The sequence below is a fragment of the Somniosus microcephalus genome, chromosome 10 (genome assembly GCF_052327205.1).
Source record: "Somniosus microcephalus isolate GS21.2 chromosome 10, FLI_Smic_1.0, whole genome shotgun sequence".
NCBI classification, from domain to species: Eukaryota; Metazoa; Chordata; class Chondrichthyes; order Squaliformes; family Somniosidae; genus Somniosus; species Somniosus microcephalus.
In genome coordinates, this window is record NC_140996.1 from 39,818,205 (window position 1) to 39,835,827 (window position 17,623).

Genomic DNA, 17,623 nt, shown 5'->3' on the forward strand with positions numbered 1-17,623 from the left:
CAAAAGCGGCGCGAAGGCTAGTGAATTTCTAGGCCAGAGTGTTTGACAAGCACAAAGGAAAACAATTGTCCATGTAACTTTCAATATTTTGTACTAACTGCATTTGTGGCAGTTGCATTGATCTGCATTAGCTAAGTTTATTAGTTGGGAATAAACAGTGTTTGTTGCTTTAAGTATAATGAACATACAGAAAATAACATTACAATAATCACGCCATATTCCATGATAAAAATGCTCAACAGTAAAGTAATTATCTCTTTAGAGATTTGGATTGGTACATACCTTGAATTTACTATATGTTGTTTACATGCAACAATATGTACACATCTGAATCATCAGATTTAACACTGTAAAATGCTACACTTTTTAAAAAATGTGTTCATGGGATGTTGGCGTCGCTGGCAAGGCCAGTATTTATTGCCCATCCATAATTGCCCTTGAGAAGGTGGTAAGACAACTGGCTGGTTAGGCCATTTCAGAGGGCAGTTAAGAGTCAACCACATTGCTGTGGGTCTGGAGTCACATATCGGCCAGACCGGGTAAGGACGGCAGATTTCCTTCCCTAAAGGACATGAGTGAACCAGATGGGTTTTTACGACAATCCCATAGTTTTACCATTGCTGATACCAACATTTATATTCCAGATTTATTTAATTAACCGAATGGCCTCCTTCTGTACCGTTATAACTCTATGACCAGAATTTTGCCAGCGCTCGGGGCGGGTTTGGAGGCGGAACACCCGGCAAAATCGCAAAGATTGACAGCGGCGTTGTATCTATGCTTTAATGGGTTCAATCAAGCATGTAGATACGTCGAATTAATTCAGAATCAGGCAGACAGGCTTATAACTGTGATCTTTACTTTATTGGTAAAATGGCTGACTGCTGCTTTCCCGGGTAATTCCCATAATGCAATGCACATTACATTACCATATTTACTGGTGTTAAACTCGCACATTACATTACCATATTGAATGGTGTCAAACTCACAATCAATACATGACATCCCCATTTTCCTTGGAAACAAACTTGCAGTTTACAAACAGTTGCTTACAATAACACTGCATAACTTATTTGATTTATAAACTTTTTACAAACTTGTGTATTACCACACAACTAAATAATTCCCAGGTTTAAACATTTAACATCACCCATGCAGTTCTCGCACAGTTTATGTTGTGACATAATCAGACAGTCTTTGGGGTTTTCTTTTAACCTTTTGAGGTCAGGCTGTATTGGGTATGTCTGACATGTTGGTGTCAGTGGGTATTGCCTGTGTCACAGTGGTATGTGTGTCAGGGTCTACTATACTGTCCTCAGTCCCTTGTGTTTCCTCCTGCTCATGGAGTGTCTCCTTTGGTCCATTGGTTCGGTATTTCTTCACAAACGTAGTGTTACTCGAGTAGCGTGCTCCTTCTGGAGATTCTACGACTACTTGACTCCCTGTTTTACTCAAAACTTTGTGTGGTGTGGCATCAAAAGGAGTGGTGAACTTGTCGGCCTAGAAATTTGGTGGGGTTAGCGCCCAATTAGAGGCGTTAGAGGGCCTTGCGCCGGAATTATAGCCGCGATCGAAATTGCGTTGGGCCCTACCATCGGCGTTAGCCGGTAGCGCTGCACCGGCACCAATGACGTCATCGGTGTGCGCAGCGTCCCGGTTGCCGCGGTAACGCGGCCGGACGCCCAAATTCAGTTGCGGCCGCCTCGCCCGTGGCAGCCGCAACCAACGATTGTTCAACGGGATGTTGCAGCACGTAGCGCCGGCGCATTAAGGTGGAGTGGCGGCCGGCCGCTTTCCCGGCGGCCGCCTGCCCGCACCTCCCTCCCCGGACTCCTCCACCACCCCCCCGCGGCACTGATGTGTGTGGCCCGCGAGCCCAGCACTTCTCCGAGGTGCCGGGCTCATTTGTCGGGCGAATAGACCGGTCAGCGGTCGGCTGCAGGCAGCTCCTCCTTAACAGAAGGAGGAGGCCTGCAGTACCCCAGCCTGCCGCACTGCATCGGGTGCCGCAGCGGGGGATTAGCGCCGCAAACCTGCATTCAGCGCCCATAGCGAGGCGCTGAAACCCTCCATTAGCGCCCGCAGCCGTCTGGGCGCGGGGCAGCTGAATTTTTGGCGGGCGCAGCGGCAATTATCGCGGGCGCAAAATTTCGGGCGCAAAAGCCCTGGCGGAGGCAAACCTAATTTCTAGGCCGTCCACTTTGTCCTGCCGTACCAGCACCATGTTGCCAACTTCCACCTCTGAGTATTGTGTTCTCTGTTGTTCATCTGTGTACAGTTTGGACTTGCCTTTTTGTTCTGCGTCCCAGTCACGTACTTCCATATCTACGCGCGACTCTGTGATGTCTGGCAGCTTTCCTCTCATTTTCCGTTTAAAGAGCAGCTCTGCCGGGCTCTTTCCTGTCGTGGCATGCTCAATGCTCCTGTACACAGTCACATATTTTCTAAGTTCACGTTTCCAATCTAGTCCTTCTGACTGAGCAATTCTGATTCTCTTCATCAGCGATGCATTCTGGCGCTCGCCTTCTCTGTTAGCCTGAGCCCATTTTGCTGTTGTTTTCAGGCGTTTGATCCCGTTGCTTTCACAATATTCTTTGAATAATTCAGATCTGAATTGGGGACCATTATCAGATTTGCAGGTGATTGGCAAACCATGAGGGCTGAAGATTGACTCTAAACTATCAATAACCTTCTCTGTTGTTGTGGAGGTCATGATGTCGTATTCATAGTAGTGACTATAGTACTCAACTACCACAATAATGGAGTGGTTGGATGGCAAGGGTCCCAGTAAGTCTATAGCTACATCCTGCCAGGGGCCCTCCGGTAATGTTGTTGGTCTCAATGGTTCAGGTGGGTCGGGTCTGGCTACTATCTGACAGCCGTGGCACGCTTTACAGTGTTTTTCAGCTGCCTTGTCCATGCCAGGCCACCAAACCTTGGTTCTGAGATGTTGCTTTGTTCCACCTATTCCCAAGTGTCCTTCATGTGCTAACACCAGGGCTTGTGCATGTAACACTGTGGGTAGCATGATGCGTGTTCCTCGAAGAACTAGGTACGCCACTACGCACAGCTCATCTGCAATTGCTGCATAAGCTTTACAGTTCTCAAAATGTCCATTTGTGATTGTCTTCCGTACCTCAATCAGCTCTGGGTCGGTAGCAGAGGCTTCCTCCACCTCTCTAGTAGCGAGTGCTTTTGGTGTTGCACTCACAGCTACAAATCACACGTATTCATCTGAGCTGTGAGAATGTCTCTCCTGTTTTGCTGTCACCCCCAGCAATCGTGACAGTGGGTCTGCAATGTTTTGCTTGCCTGGAATGTGTATCACCTTAAAATCGTATGGCTGTAATCTAAGTACCCATCTCTCTATACAGGCACAGGGTTTAGAGTGTGGGCCGTATATCACTTGTAATGGCTTATGGTCAGTTACCAAGTTACATTTTCGGCCATACACATATGGATCCAGCCTCTCAAAAGCCCATACAAGAGCTAAGGCCTCTCTCTCTGTTTGAGAGTATTTCCTCTCACAGTCTGTTAAACTACGACTTACATAGCATATTGGTACCTCTTGTCCCTGTTGGTCCTGAACTAGTACTGCGCCTAAACCTACAGGACTGGCATCTGCTATCACCTTGGTTGGTGCGTCCTTATCAAAATATGCTGAAGTGCCGGCTCTGGCCAACTCTTCCTTGAGTGCACTGAATGACTGTCTCTGTTGTGATCCAAATTTAAATGGTGTGTCTTTTCTCATCAGGCGTCGCAGTAGCTCTGATAGCGTTGCAAACTGCGGGATGAATCTGCTACTGTATCCAACGAGTCCCAAGAAACTCCTCACCTCTGTAGCATTCTCTGGTTCCCGAGCTTCTGCCACCGCTCACAATCTCTCTGCTGTTGGTCCGATGCCCTTTTCAGACAGCAGGATTCCCATGAAAATCAATCGGTCCATGTTGAATTGTCACTTCTCTGACTTTAGTGTCAATCCACTTTCCATTAGGCTGGTCATAACAGCATGCAGGCGTCTGTCGTGCATTTCCTGGTCGTGTGCATGCACGATAATGTCGTCTGAGATGTTTTCAAAACCCTCTATTCCAGCTAAGGCATTAGTTATCTCGTGCTGATATTGCTCAATAGCTGAAGATACACCGAATATCAGCCTCTTGTACCTGTATATTCCATTATGTACTGCAAACGTTGTGATTTCTCGTGACTCAGGGGTCAGTTCTAGCTGGTGATAACCCCATTTCAGGTCTAGCTTACTAAACACGGTTGAGCCGTTCTTTCCTTGGAGATCTCATCAACGGTGGGGATTGGATATCGTTCCCTCACTATTGCCTGGTTTGCTCGTCTCATGTCTAGGCATAACCTTACATCCTTATCTGCTTTTGGTACAATAACCACAGGATTTACCCATGGGGTGGGACCAGTTACAGGTTTGATAATGTCCATGTCCCTCAATTGTTTTATTTTGGCCTCTACTGTCCCCCTTAATTTGAATGATATATGCCTGAGTGGCTGGGCCACAGGCTTTACTTGTGGGTCGATATACAAACTGATCTGTTTTGTGTTCAGCCTTCCTACTCCCTGGAACACCTTTGGATACCGCTGTTCTAGTAGCTGTCTTACATCTACCACAGCTGAGACATCTGCGCCTATTTTTAAAACTCCCAGTTTCATGGCTGTCTCCTTCCTAGCAACAGCTCTCCATGGCCTTTAACCACAGTGAACTCCGCCTGCTCAGTTCTCTTACCTATTGTAATCCCACATGTGAATATACCTTTAGCTGACAGTGGTCGGCTAGAAGCATAAGAGAATAACTTTCTCTCTGTCTTAGGGACATGTGACTGACACTTAATGTGTTCTGACTTTAATCCTTCCCATGTATTCTCATCTATCACATTATTAGTTGCATCCGAATCAATTAACATTCTCAGGTTTACTCCCCCCACACAAAAGGTAAGTCTCTCTGTCACGTTATTTCCAGTAACAGCAAATGCACAGTTATTTTGTTCCTCTACATTGTTCACACTGTGTTTCTTTGTACCCTTTGTGCGGCATACTTTGGAGAAATGATCCTTTCCCTTGCACTTATGACATGTTTGTCCGCGTGCTGGGCATTTCGGATCTCTGCCCAGGTGGTCTGTGTGTCCACATCTGTAACATTTCCTTTCGTTCCTATCGCCATTTCCCTTTGGATTCTCTGTCGAGCTTTTCGCATAATACCCTCTTTTCTGTGCAACACGACGAACAGTATCTGTCTCCGCCTTCTCTGTACATGACATGGCTGACATCTGCTCCTCGATGTTTTCACATTGTGAGGCCAATTGTAACGTGTGGGCGAGCGTTAGACCATGCCCTTCCTCTAGCAATTTCCTCTGCACATAGGCTGATGTGCACCTACTCAGGATAGCGTCTCTTATTTGATTATCCGCTCCCCCCCAAAAGCACAGTCTTTAGCAGCCTGCTGCAAGCGAGTAGCAAATTGTTGCACAGTCTCACCTGTCTTCTGGGACAACTTATAAAAAGTCTGTCTAGCAAAAGCTGCGCTGACCTGGGGCACAAATTAGTGATTCAAAGCACTAACCACCGCCGTGTAGTCTGCTGGTTCTCCTGTGTCCGGTAGAGTCGAAAAGATATCCTGGACATCTGGTCCTGTTAGGTGTAGAAGTAGAGCTCTTCTCCTCTGCTTTGTGGCAGCTGTAGAGGTATCGTTGATAAAGAGTCCTTTGCCGTCGGCATAATGCTCAAAAGACGTTAACCACCTCATCTATCTTGGACCCAACTTGGCTGGCTCGGTGAAACATGCAAAATTTTGAATGCCGGTCTTCTCCATCCTAGCTAACTAAAACTTGGGCAACTACCTTTTTAAAATGATTCCTGTTCGTTATTCTCATCGCCAATGTTGTATCTGTGCTTTAATGCATTCAATCAAGCATGTAGATACGTCGAATTAAATCAGAATCAGGCAGACAGGCTTATAACTGTGATCTTTACTTTATTGGTAAAATGGCTGACTGCTGCTTTCCCGGGTAATTCCCATAATGCAATGCACATTACATTATCGTATTTACTGGTGTCAAACTCGCACATTACATTACCGTATTGACTGGTGTCAAACCGCAATCAATACACGACAAGCAGGTCGGACACCCGCTGTCAACCCGCCTCCAATCAACCTTCCCAAGTGTCGGGTCCCCGATTTGTGCATGGACCCGACACAGAGCGGCGGGGAGAGGATTATAGCCACTTAACTGCTTGTTAGCAGGCTTTTTCCAATTTTGACACTTGTACTTTGGGCTTCCCGACATCCGGACACCACGCCAACTAAGTGCAGCATGTTGTGAGTCTGCTGTAATGTTTATGAATTGATGACATCTGCAGAAGTGGTGTGAAGGATCCAATGGTGCACTGGTGAGTTTCAGAAGTAAGAAAATGTTGGGAAATTCATTTTTAATGCGTTTAGACTTTTCTGTAAGTAACAAGTTTTGAATTGTATGTGTAGTCCCACCTCATTGGGAGAACCTCTCTCACCAGTGACAGATTGCTTCTGTAACCTCACCTGCAGCTGCCATCTGTTCTAGCCTAAAGAGGGAGTCACTGGAGATCCTGGGTGCAAGAGCACACCTGTGAACAGTGATTGTCAGTGTTTGCAGCACCTCAATGCTGTCAAACACTGAAAAATCAACTGTCAAATAAAATTGTGCGTGGTCCCTTTAAAAAAAAACGGCAAATGACACGTTATCAAATGACGTTGTCTGACACTGGCTTCCTCTTAATTGGCTGGCAAGCCCCCAGGGTGGGCTTAACAAGGCCAATTGACGTAAAATTACGTCTGTGTGCAGGATGTAGTTGGGGGGCGGGACTGGAACCATATGAATTTAAATGTCCGAGCTGCCGTGGTGGGATTTGAACTCATTTCTCCAGATCATTAGCCCAGATCTAACAACTATGCTACCATTCCCTACAACTCAATACTTAAAACATTCCCCCAAAAGACAGAAAAATATTTTCTTTTCAGTTTTTCTTCCCTGGCCTATGCTGAGGCATGGTTCCCTAGCACAGAGATAATAAAAGAACCTGCTTTATATTTAGTTTAGAAACCATTATAATTTAGTATACGTCAATTAAACAATATGATTTAAACCACAAATACTGCAGATCCGCTTAAGCTGGTCAATGTCACTCATTTCAGCTTACAATGTGGAAAAGGTAGGGTTTCCACCTAGTGTGATTTAAATAAAATAGGTGGTGGGAATTTTCTGGATGTTAAGTGTTGTGAAAATTTAAACACATTGGGGGAGAAATTCCCTAAATTATCGCCACCCGTTAACGCGGCGTAATGTAGAGAAAGTGGCTGCTGTCACTCTTTCGCCAGCTGGGGGTGGGTCCCGCGATGTCCTCCATTATTGTGGTCCTGGTGGCACTGCTGGTAAGTAGCATCACCCTGAAAAGAAAAATGAGCGCTGTGGTGGCGTCAGTTGGCATGCAACATGACTTAACATCACCACAGCGAACTTTGACCCTAGTGCTGAGTTCAGCGCTGGGTCCTAATCGTGCCAGGTAAACCCAACGGGCAAGCAGACTGACAGAGGCACTGTCAGCACCTCTTAACGGGACACACACATCTTTCAGGTAAGTTTGCATTTAAGCTTTTGGTCTTTTAAATTTTTTTTATTGATGTAGAGGCTTGCTGCAATACATGTTAAAAGTTTTTTAAGTGTATAGGGAGTGCTGCTGGGTGCTTGCAAGGCCTCAGATGATAAAGGAAGGCCTCTGAGAAGACAGACAATGCTGCAAGTACTCAGCAGGTCAGGTAACATCTGTGGAGAGAGAAACAGATTTCACATCTGAGGTCAAGATGCTGCTTGACCTGCTGAGTATTTCCAGCATTTTATGCTGGCATTTCAGATTTACAGCATCGGCTCGCAGAGGGAAGAGGAAACCGCAGAAGAGGAGGAAGCAGAAGGAAGGATGCAATCCTTTCTGGCCGAGATATCCGGGATGGAATCATCCGCCTGCGATCCCAGTGACCACAACTTAAATTCCCCTTTCAACATTAGCCCCACACCATACCTTACCTCTGCCATTGACCATCACAGCATCCTCCTGGCCACAATGCTGAAATAAAAGCCACCACAAAGCAAACTATTCAATCCAACTTTATCTATCTATCTATCCAATATGACATCAAGAAATCAACTCATCACCATTATGGATTCCCTTAGTGACTGTCTTGTGTGTGCCTTTGCCTATCCTACTGATGCCACACAGACATACCCCAGTGGCTGCAGCATGGCTGGCGGAAGGCTGCTGACTTTCAGTGGGGGACACTGCAAATGGCCTTGCTGGTCAAACTTGAGGAGCTGGTGTCTGGGAGTGTCAAATCGTGTAATGGTGTTTCTTCTTCTTCACCCTCCTCTCCCTCTTCTTGGCCAACCACTGGCTGGGAGGGCTGCATTTCCTGGATGTGTGAAATGAGGAAGGCACACGGGTGGAGTTGTGGTGAGGGGAGAGGGAGAAAGCAAGAGTTGCATGCCAGAAGGAAGTTAAAATATGAGGATAGCAGCATCTTGTATCCTTTCTGCCACACCGCTGGCCAAGGGCTTAGCCATGCCCCTGTCAAGAATGGCCGGCAATGTCTCCTCCAAGAGGGTGAGGTGAGGCTAGGAATGGGAGATGTTCTTCATGTTTGGTAAAGATTGTTGGTAGGTGAGTGATTGAGGAGCGAGTTGTGCATTGAACAGTGTGTGAGGCTAATGATTCAGTTAGTAGGAGACGGTTTTGAAGATGTATTCACTGATCTTGACCAGTGGTCTGAGGTCATAAAGCTACTTTGGGCACTGGAGCCAGGTGGCGGGGGCGACACTGCTGGCACACATCGTTCTTTCTGGAGGGCCTCCTGGCCCCTGTGGGTAGAATACCTCTCTTGCAGTGTTGACCCCCTGCACAAAGCTGCAGTGCTGCATGCGCGACCCTGGGTGCCCCTTCCCTGGCTTGCTGAGCCACTTGTGATAGTGCTGAAGCAATTATACCATGTTTTGAGGTTCGGAAGGGAATTCAGCTTTAAATGCTGAATACTCCTATTTGGGACTTCTTTTTAATGTTAATTTTTTTTTTTTGAATGGCTGAAAAATTCCTTTTTTTCACTTGGTTTTAATTTTTATTAGTTCTGAACGCATTGCCCCTTTAATTCATAGCCCTTTTAATTGCCCACAATTCATTGCAAACTGCACAGCCTCACTCCCAGAAGCTGGAAGAAGCTGCAACGCCGCTCCTGGACGGGAACTTTGGGTCGGATGCCTCCACTAACGCCACCAGGACGGCGTTACACTGAGCTAGCGCTGGGCTAAAAATCAGCGCAAATTTTTGCCCGGTAGTGCTGTGGCCATTTTAAGCGGCGGTAAACCCGAGGCCGTGGTGACACCGGCAGGTTTTTGTCGATGTCCAATTTCTAGGCCATTCTTTACAATCGCAGCTACAATTTTCCTGCACCCAAAAAAAACTTCCCGCAAACATTAAAACCGGCAAGCAAGAACCAAAACAAGTATGTGAAATCCTCCAGATTTTGTTCCTCTGTTTTTCTTCTTTCTCTGCAATACAAAACCTTGTGGAGTTATGAGACATCTGTTTACTGCAAGCAGCTGACATACTTCAGATGCCTGTTTTAAGGGCATCATATTGGAGATGTGCACCAGTTCAGTTAACCGATGCATGAAGGACGACGGATGAGATGTTGGACAGTTTTCTAAAGACAGACTAGATATTTCATTTGGTATTCCATTTATTTCTGAAAAACTACCTTCCCTCTTTATCACCAGAAACATTAGGTTAGCTTCTCTATTCATTCCACAATTTTGCTTTTTATGATTGGTACTATTATATATTTCATGCTTTATTTTTTATGAGTGGCTGACCTTTAAAATGTGATTACATTAGGCTGTTGATTTACTACTTGATATTTTAGAAAGAAGCTTATTAAGAAATATATAAGGTGGCTTTCTATAATGGATAATTCAAAAATCCTGTTGTGTGCTCTCCCTTTAATTTCTTTTCAACTGCATTGAATTATAATCTGTTTAACTGAAGGCGATGAAATGGATACAAGCATACCACACAGATTGTTCCTACACCACCGTGAAAAAGAACGGTGAAAGTTGCAGATGCTTCAATTTGCCCTGAGGGTTTAACCAGTAAAAAGGAGAAGATTGCCTCTTCTTGATCCATAACTTAGGACCAGACTGGGGTGAAGTATTCTGTACAATGGAGCTCATTGACAGTAACATCTTATGTCATCAAATATAAGCTCACAATATGGAAAGACACTTACAGAGCCCAGTGTGGAATACAACACAGGCGGAGATGGTAGAAGTAGGTCAGTAAGAAATTGTTGTGTTATTCAGAGCAGTTTAAAGTGCCGGCCACTTTCATTGAGAGTAATTTTAACCAAACTGTAGGGGGTGGCGGTGTGGTGGTGTTTGGCGCATACGTGCACCCAGTCAGTTATGCCCCTGACTGTTTTGTGAGCGGTTCGAATCGCTCCCACGCCCCTGGGTTCTAGACACCGGACTTAGGTACAAGGTGGCGGTACAGAGAAGACTCGAGTAGACAGGTGGTTGGATGTAAACAAAACCAGGATTTTATTGAAGAGGAAAAATTGACACAGTCTTATGGAAAATTACTAGAGTACACTTCTACAGGCAAAAATACAAATGTAAAAGAATAATAATAGCTATACTTATACAGGGAATGGGGAACACACGGCACATCGAGAGAAAACAACTATCTTAACAATCCCCTTATCCTTATCCCACCCCCTATACCTAACTAGATTAAGCTATGAGGGGTCAGAACTTCATGCTCACCAATCAAAAGGGTTTGTTGGACTCATACAGCGGTTGGGTTCGGGGTTCGCTCTTGGTGCTCTCTGGAGCCTGCCGTCATCACGTGGTCTCCGGGTGCTGCAAGGGCGTTGTCCAGGTTTGAGTACCCCAAAGTTAAAGTCTCTGTTTGGGTACTTTACCTTGCAGGGATGATTCTTCGTCGACAGCCGCCAGATTGAGTTGGTGTGCAGTTATTCGAAGGTCGGCCGAGGCTGAAGGCCTGATAATTCGTAACCTCTCCTCCGTTCAACTCCTTAGTTGGTCTTCTTCAGCTGGTCTTCCTCAGGTGGCCTTCCCTCCGGTGGTCTTCCCTCCTCCCCTCGTCGCGTCCCGCCTCGCCTGGCCTGAATTGTCCGTGTCCGCCTGACCTGGTGCCGGGGCTAGTTCCATATGGAGTGGGAAAAGGGCACGGGCAAAGGCCAGGGGGTAAGCCCAGGATGGGGAAAGAGCGGCAGCCACGAGGTCGAGGGGCCGAAGAGCAGCACCAGCACACCAACCAACAAGAACACCGAACACGAACACACACAAGACAAACTCCTTGCTACCCGATGGGGCCTTCAATTATACCTTCATCGAAAACCCTTATCTGCGCGCCAAATCAGGTTAATTCTTTGTTTTAAACTTGGCGGGATATTTTAGATAATGGTAGCAATCCATACTAACTGGTTTTGGATGGCCGGTAATCGCATCTACCGGGCCGATAATTCACTTGTATTGTCCTGAAAGTTCTTTGATGGGCCTGTCTGGCCTCGATGGCTCGGCTAATCGGTTTCCGATAATATATGCAGACTGCTAGATGGCCTTAACTATAGATCTAAACTGAATTTAGATTTGCCTCCAATTCAGTCCAATGCATAATTCAGAGTCCTGTCTGGTTCCAAAATACAAAGTCTCTCTTCACAGAAGCCTGCAGCTTGGTTTCGATTTCTCCAAGCTGTCTGCGTTGCAGAGTCCATTTTAAAATCTCACAGGCTTGCTGCCACGAGGCATGGACGCCATTTTAGGTACCCTTTTTGATTTTAAACAGTCCATGCAGGGTCCCGTTTATTAATAACAGCCTTCGGGGAAATGCAGAAAATTTGCAAATCTTACAGTCCCCGATGTGATATTAAAACTTGCTTGAAGTATCATACATTTAAGGTGAGCAAACTTTTTCTGACCCTCCATAGTCAACCTTCCCCTGTAATTACCTATCTAATATACCCACGACACATGCACTTCCCACTCCGCGAAAATGTAGTGTACATCAGCATTCAGAGAGTAAAACTACAGACTTTACACACACATCCAAGCATGGAGGGTGTCGAACACCCCTGCACCACTTGGTACACATATCTTTATTAAACCGCGTCGCAAAAAGCAGCAAAAGAAAAACCTTTAATAAAAATAACAAACACAAAAGAAATGACATTCCTTTAATCAGAATACAGGGAAAAGACTTAAACCGGCATATCTCCCTCCACCTTTACATAATATTCCTTCCAAATCCTCTGGTTTCGGAATTCTGACCACCGACCTTTTCCCTTACACTGAATACAAACTAATTACAACACTATCCCTAACTGGCAAACCACGAGAATGTGAGAAGCCAGTCTGATCCACGAAGGGACCTCTATATTATTGAAAATGTTCCACCAGGGTGGAGTCACAATATCTAATATCTTAGTCCCTATCTCTACAGTTTTCTGTTCGAGTGTATAAAAATGTTTCTGCGAAACTATAACGGCTTTGAGTATTTTGGTCAGATGTTCAGGGAGAGGGGGAATTTTGTAGCCAAAGTGCGCTACGTACTTTTGCAAATCCGTAAAATTCTCCTTCACAGTGAGGTGAACAGTGGAGGGTTCAGGAATGGGGACAATTTGCTCCTGGGCCACTTGAACTTCTGCCTCGGATTTAAAACAGAAACTGCTGTCACTAACCGGACAAAACTATGCTGTCCATGCTGGTACTGGGAAGTGCCGGTGGTGAAACAATATGTCCCACCTCCTATATATGCTACCTGCGGGGGAACATGGCCTTGTGCCATTGCCTCCATGGTACAATTTATAGGCTTAGCATCAGCAGCTCTGTACCCACACTGCAGTTTTGAATAGGCATTCAAGTGTTGGGGACACAGGTTTATGTGTGCTCCCCGGCTCCGGCACCCTGAGAGGTCAGTACCTGTCATAGCATGCTCCCACTTAATGACGTAAGGCGGGACCGCTGTCAAACGAATGTGTGCACTCCCCTGAATGACTCCAATTTTCTCAAACCTGTATACCGGTGCGGGTCGGGCTGTCCTACCCATGACCGGCATCCTAACTACTACTCCCATGATTGTGTGGTTGGACCGCCCGCAATCCACGAGGACTGGATAGGCTTCGGAGGCTAGCCGGAGTTGGCATGAACTTAATGCATTCTCAAAAGGGTGGAGGGCTGCGAGTTGCTTGTTGCTAATCCAGGAGGGGACCAAACCCTGTTTTAAGTCTTCCAGATTACTGCGGCCCTCGCCCAGTAACCACGTCCCATATAACACGCACACCTCATTCTGCACAGCCTAGTCAGAAGCATTTCTGTCCTCCCTTATGAGAGCATTTACCATCTTTGCGTGTTTTTCAAACTCGGCTATGATCTCCTTTAAGTGGAACGTCATGGCCTGGTCCTCATGCAACTCTGAGCCCACTACCTTTTTCTCAACCAGTAATACCCTTTTTAACTGTGTTTTTAAACCGTTTATCTGGGTCTGCAGCTCTATGTCATCCAAGCTGTTGATGACAGAGGAGCCAGTATTAAACGCAGTAAAAACATCATTCCACACACCCGTTCTTTGCCTCCCTGTGATACCCAAAAATTCTCGGTGTGTGGTGTAGAGTTCGGTCTTGTCCACGTGGGCAAAATCAAACTCGTAAAACTTCTTGAACATGTCCTTTAATAGGGCCTGGTATAACTGCTCTGTTTCTTTGGGGCACCACTCCGGTAAATGCATCTCGGTGAGATTTAAAATCACGAAGGCTACCACATAGTGTACCCCCTGGTACAGCATCTGATCGGTGGTGACTAATACCAACCCATTCCCTGGTCCCTTGGTGGTGGTGGGGCAATCTTCCCTGGATAACCTCGCCGCCTGCGCCGTGCACGGGGCACAAGTTCAGTGGCATTGACTGGGATGTGGGTGTATGGGACCGCACACACCTTCAGGCTGTTATCCCACTTCATCCCCTCCCCGGTGTTGTGCCACTGCCGGTGGAAAACAATGGATATGCCCGTGGGGCAGACCTCCTCTGACCCCCACATACAGATGTAAATCTCTTGATCCGGTTCCCACCACTTGTCCCAACACACGCTTAGTCCACACACGCTTAGTCCTCCATTAGTCCCGGTAATCGTCCAATGGGTGTTGTTCCCCAACCGGTCCCAGTCGACTTCAGGGTTCCTCATGCCCTTGCGCAACTTCCTGAGCCACCACCATCTATCCAGTGGAATGTGTCCTTTACACGTCAAACATATTCGCTTTCCAACGGTGAGGCTGACCCTCGTGGTAATGACTCGTACCTGAGGGCACAGGAGGGAGGCTTCCCCGTACGTGAATCCGGTTTGGCTGGAGTACTGAGATGAATTGGACCCCAGCCATCCTGGCCACGTTCCCTCGTGGAAGTAAATGGCGGTTTCCTTCGCATCCCGTTCACCGCTTCCGTCGATCACCAGGGGCACCTTGTCTCCCGAACACCCGTAGATGTGGGAGTCTTGGATGTCGCCCCTCCTTTGCACACTCATCCCGATCAGGGCGAATAGGATCACGATCCATTCCAATCCGAAAATCTTTCTGCAAAAGATGTAAAAGAACATGCAGCCAGGTCCCCAAGAGATTCTCTGGCTTGCTGAAGCATGGTCGGGTCCCGTGACCTCGACCCCAAGATACACTCTTAGCAGACTACTTACATAAAACTACCCATCACCTTATTTAACTTAAATTATAAACACCCAAACTTAAGCTAAATAATTACACTTTACTTAAACTTAAACTTAACTACAACTATATACATCCGCAGCCCGTCTCCGGGCGGCCAGGCTAATCCCTGGTCAGACTGCGGCTCGCTACTATCCCCGGCATGACCTTACCGTCCTTGACTGTTGGTGCCTCGCAGCCCATGGCTGCTGACTGAGGACCTGTGTCCTTGGACCTCTCCCTGGCTCGAGGGGCGGCCCTTGGTAACTGGAGGGCTGGTGACCATGGCTTTCTCAGCTAGGTCGTCCGTGGGGACCGTCTAGGGGTTTTGATGGGTGGGGCTCTCTTGGCCGCTGGGCCTTTTACCCGAACCGCTGCTCCCCCAGGCTTGACCCCTCCCGAACCCGGGCTGTGGGCAGGTAACTTTTCGCAGCCTGCTGCCGCGAGCTGAGAGTCTCCGCCCCCAGGTCCCATGGCTGGGTCCGGGGCGGGGTTTTTGACATCAGGTCCCTCCCTCTCAACACCTGGGTTAGGGGCGGGATTTTCACCCTCAGGTCCCTCCCCCTCATCTGGATCCCAGAAGAGTGGGGGAGTGTCCCAAACGATGGGCGGGGTGGTCCCTCCCTTCAAACAAGCCAGAGCGCCTGCCTGTGCAGTCTGTGAACTCGCTCCTGCTGCAGGTTGAGGATCTTTATCCTCAGACCTTTTTCCAACTGGCTGCTTTCCCCTTTCAGGCATAAACAGTTTACACTGGTTGATGTGGAAACATTTTGTACGCCGGGGCATCTTCATGGCATATACCATGGGGCTGGCTTTATCTACAATACTGTAGGGCCCCATGTACAATGGTTCCAAACTACCTACTCAGGCATAGTTCCTCACCATGACCTGATCTCCTACCTCCCACTTGTGGTGCTTTCTCGGTTCGTGCAGCAATCGGTTACTCCGATGCTGCCTTCCCATGTTCCCAGCCACCTGTTCATGGACCTGCTTCAGGTGCTCAAAGAGGTTTCGGGCGAACCTGTCTCGGTTTACCTCCCTGAGCTGACCCTCCTTGAGCACCGGGGCTAGTAAATGGGTGGGGGTCCGCACAACCCTGCCAGTCATTAGCTCATACGGGGATTACCCCGTGCTTTTAGACTGGCTGGCCCGGTTCCCCATCAAAACTAACAGTATGAATTCGGCCCATTTACGGGGCGAGTCCACCGTGTCCTTTCTTAACCTTTCTTTCAGGGTCCGATTCATGCGTTCTACAATCCCCAATGACTGGGGTTTGTGGGCTACGTGCCATTTCCCTTCGATGCCAAGCAGCATCAGGGTGTTCTGCATCACCTGTCCGGTGAAGTGGCTCCCTTGGTCGGACTCCACAAACTGTGGTAGTCCCCACCTCGAGAACACTTCCTGGACCAGGATTCTGGCAGTACCCAGAGCTGTGGCAGTTTTACAGGGAAAGGCCTCTACCCACTTGGTAAACACGTCCACCAGGACTAGGCAGTACTCATAGCCTCCCTGGGCGGTGGGCAGGGGCCCGACGTAGTCGACATGTATCGACTGCCATGGTCCCTCTACCCTCCTGACGTGTCCCATAGGGACCTTCCATTCGTGGGGGTCAGGGTTGTTTGCAGCGCACACGAGACAGCCTGCACAGAACTCGCAGACATCGTCCCTGAGTCCCGGCCACCATCCCGCCTGTTCCACCCATTGCCAGGTGGTCTCAGGCCCAGGGTGTCCCGCTCCTGGACCCTCATGGGCCAGTTGGAGGAATTCCCTCCAGTGCTGCTGCGGCACAACCCACTGTTCCCCCCGGAACAGCATACCCTCTTTAACGGAGAGAGTTGCTGTGCCGTACGGACCTTCTATCTCTTTTCCCTCAGCTATGGCGCCAAGGACTGTTTTGAGGACGGGGTCCTGGGCGTGGACCGTCTTAAGGTCCGGGGCTAACGCTACTCCTACACGCCCTTGGGTCCCGTCCCTACCTCTGACCACTGCCATGGGTCTGGACCCAAATGGGTCCCAGAAAGTGCCTGTGCGGGCACCCTCCTTGGCGAGCAAGTCAGCCTGCTGGTTGCCTTGGCCGCGGGGTTCTGTGGAGGAATGGGCCTTCACTTTGTGAATGAAAACCTTCCCTTCCTCCCCCACTGCTGCCAGGATCTTATCCAGCAGGGGCTTTACTGTGAGGTTTTTCCCGTCAGCAGAGTTGTGTCCACGGCGGGACCAGATGGCTAGGTAATCTGTAGATGAATTGCACGTAAACATGCTGTCTGAGCAAATCGTGTAGGGGGTGGGGAAGATTTCGGGGTGTGTAACGACATACACCACTGCGGACAGTTCAGCCTGCTGGGCGCTGAGGGTGCTGGGGAGCTTAATCGCCATGGCAATGTTTGCCGCTGGGTCGTAAACTCCACACCCTGTGAGACGCTCGCCAGCAGATACCGTGCTGGAACCATCTACATAGATCTCGCAGCCTGTGGGATGTATCCCGGCTCATAAACCTATGTTTACTTCCCAAACCCCTTCAATGGAACACCGATGGGCTGTTCCAGGATATACCATGTTGGCTGCGAGCTTTGGCTCACAGAAATCCTTCACCTTCAGATCCATCTGTGAGAGGAGCAAGGTCCAGCGGGCAATGCGGGCACTGCTCACTCTTCCATCCTTGATCCTCCCATCCAGAAGCATCTGGGTGGGTGTGTGATGGGTGAGGAGGGTGATGGGAGAGGTGCCTGTGAAGATCAGTGATCTTTTCACCGCCCAATGTGTGGCCAAAAGATGCCGCTCATAATTGGAATAGCTCCTTTCCACATCTGTGAGTATCCTGGAG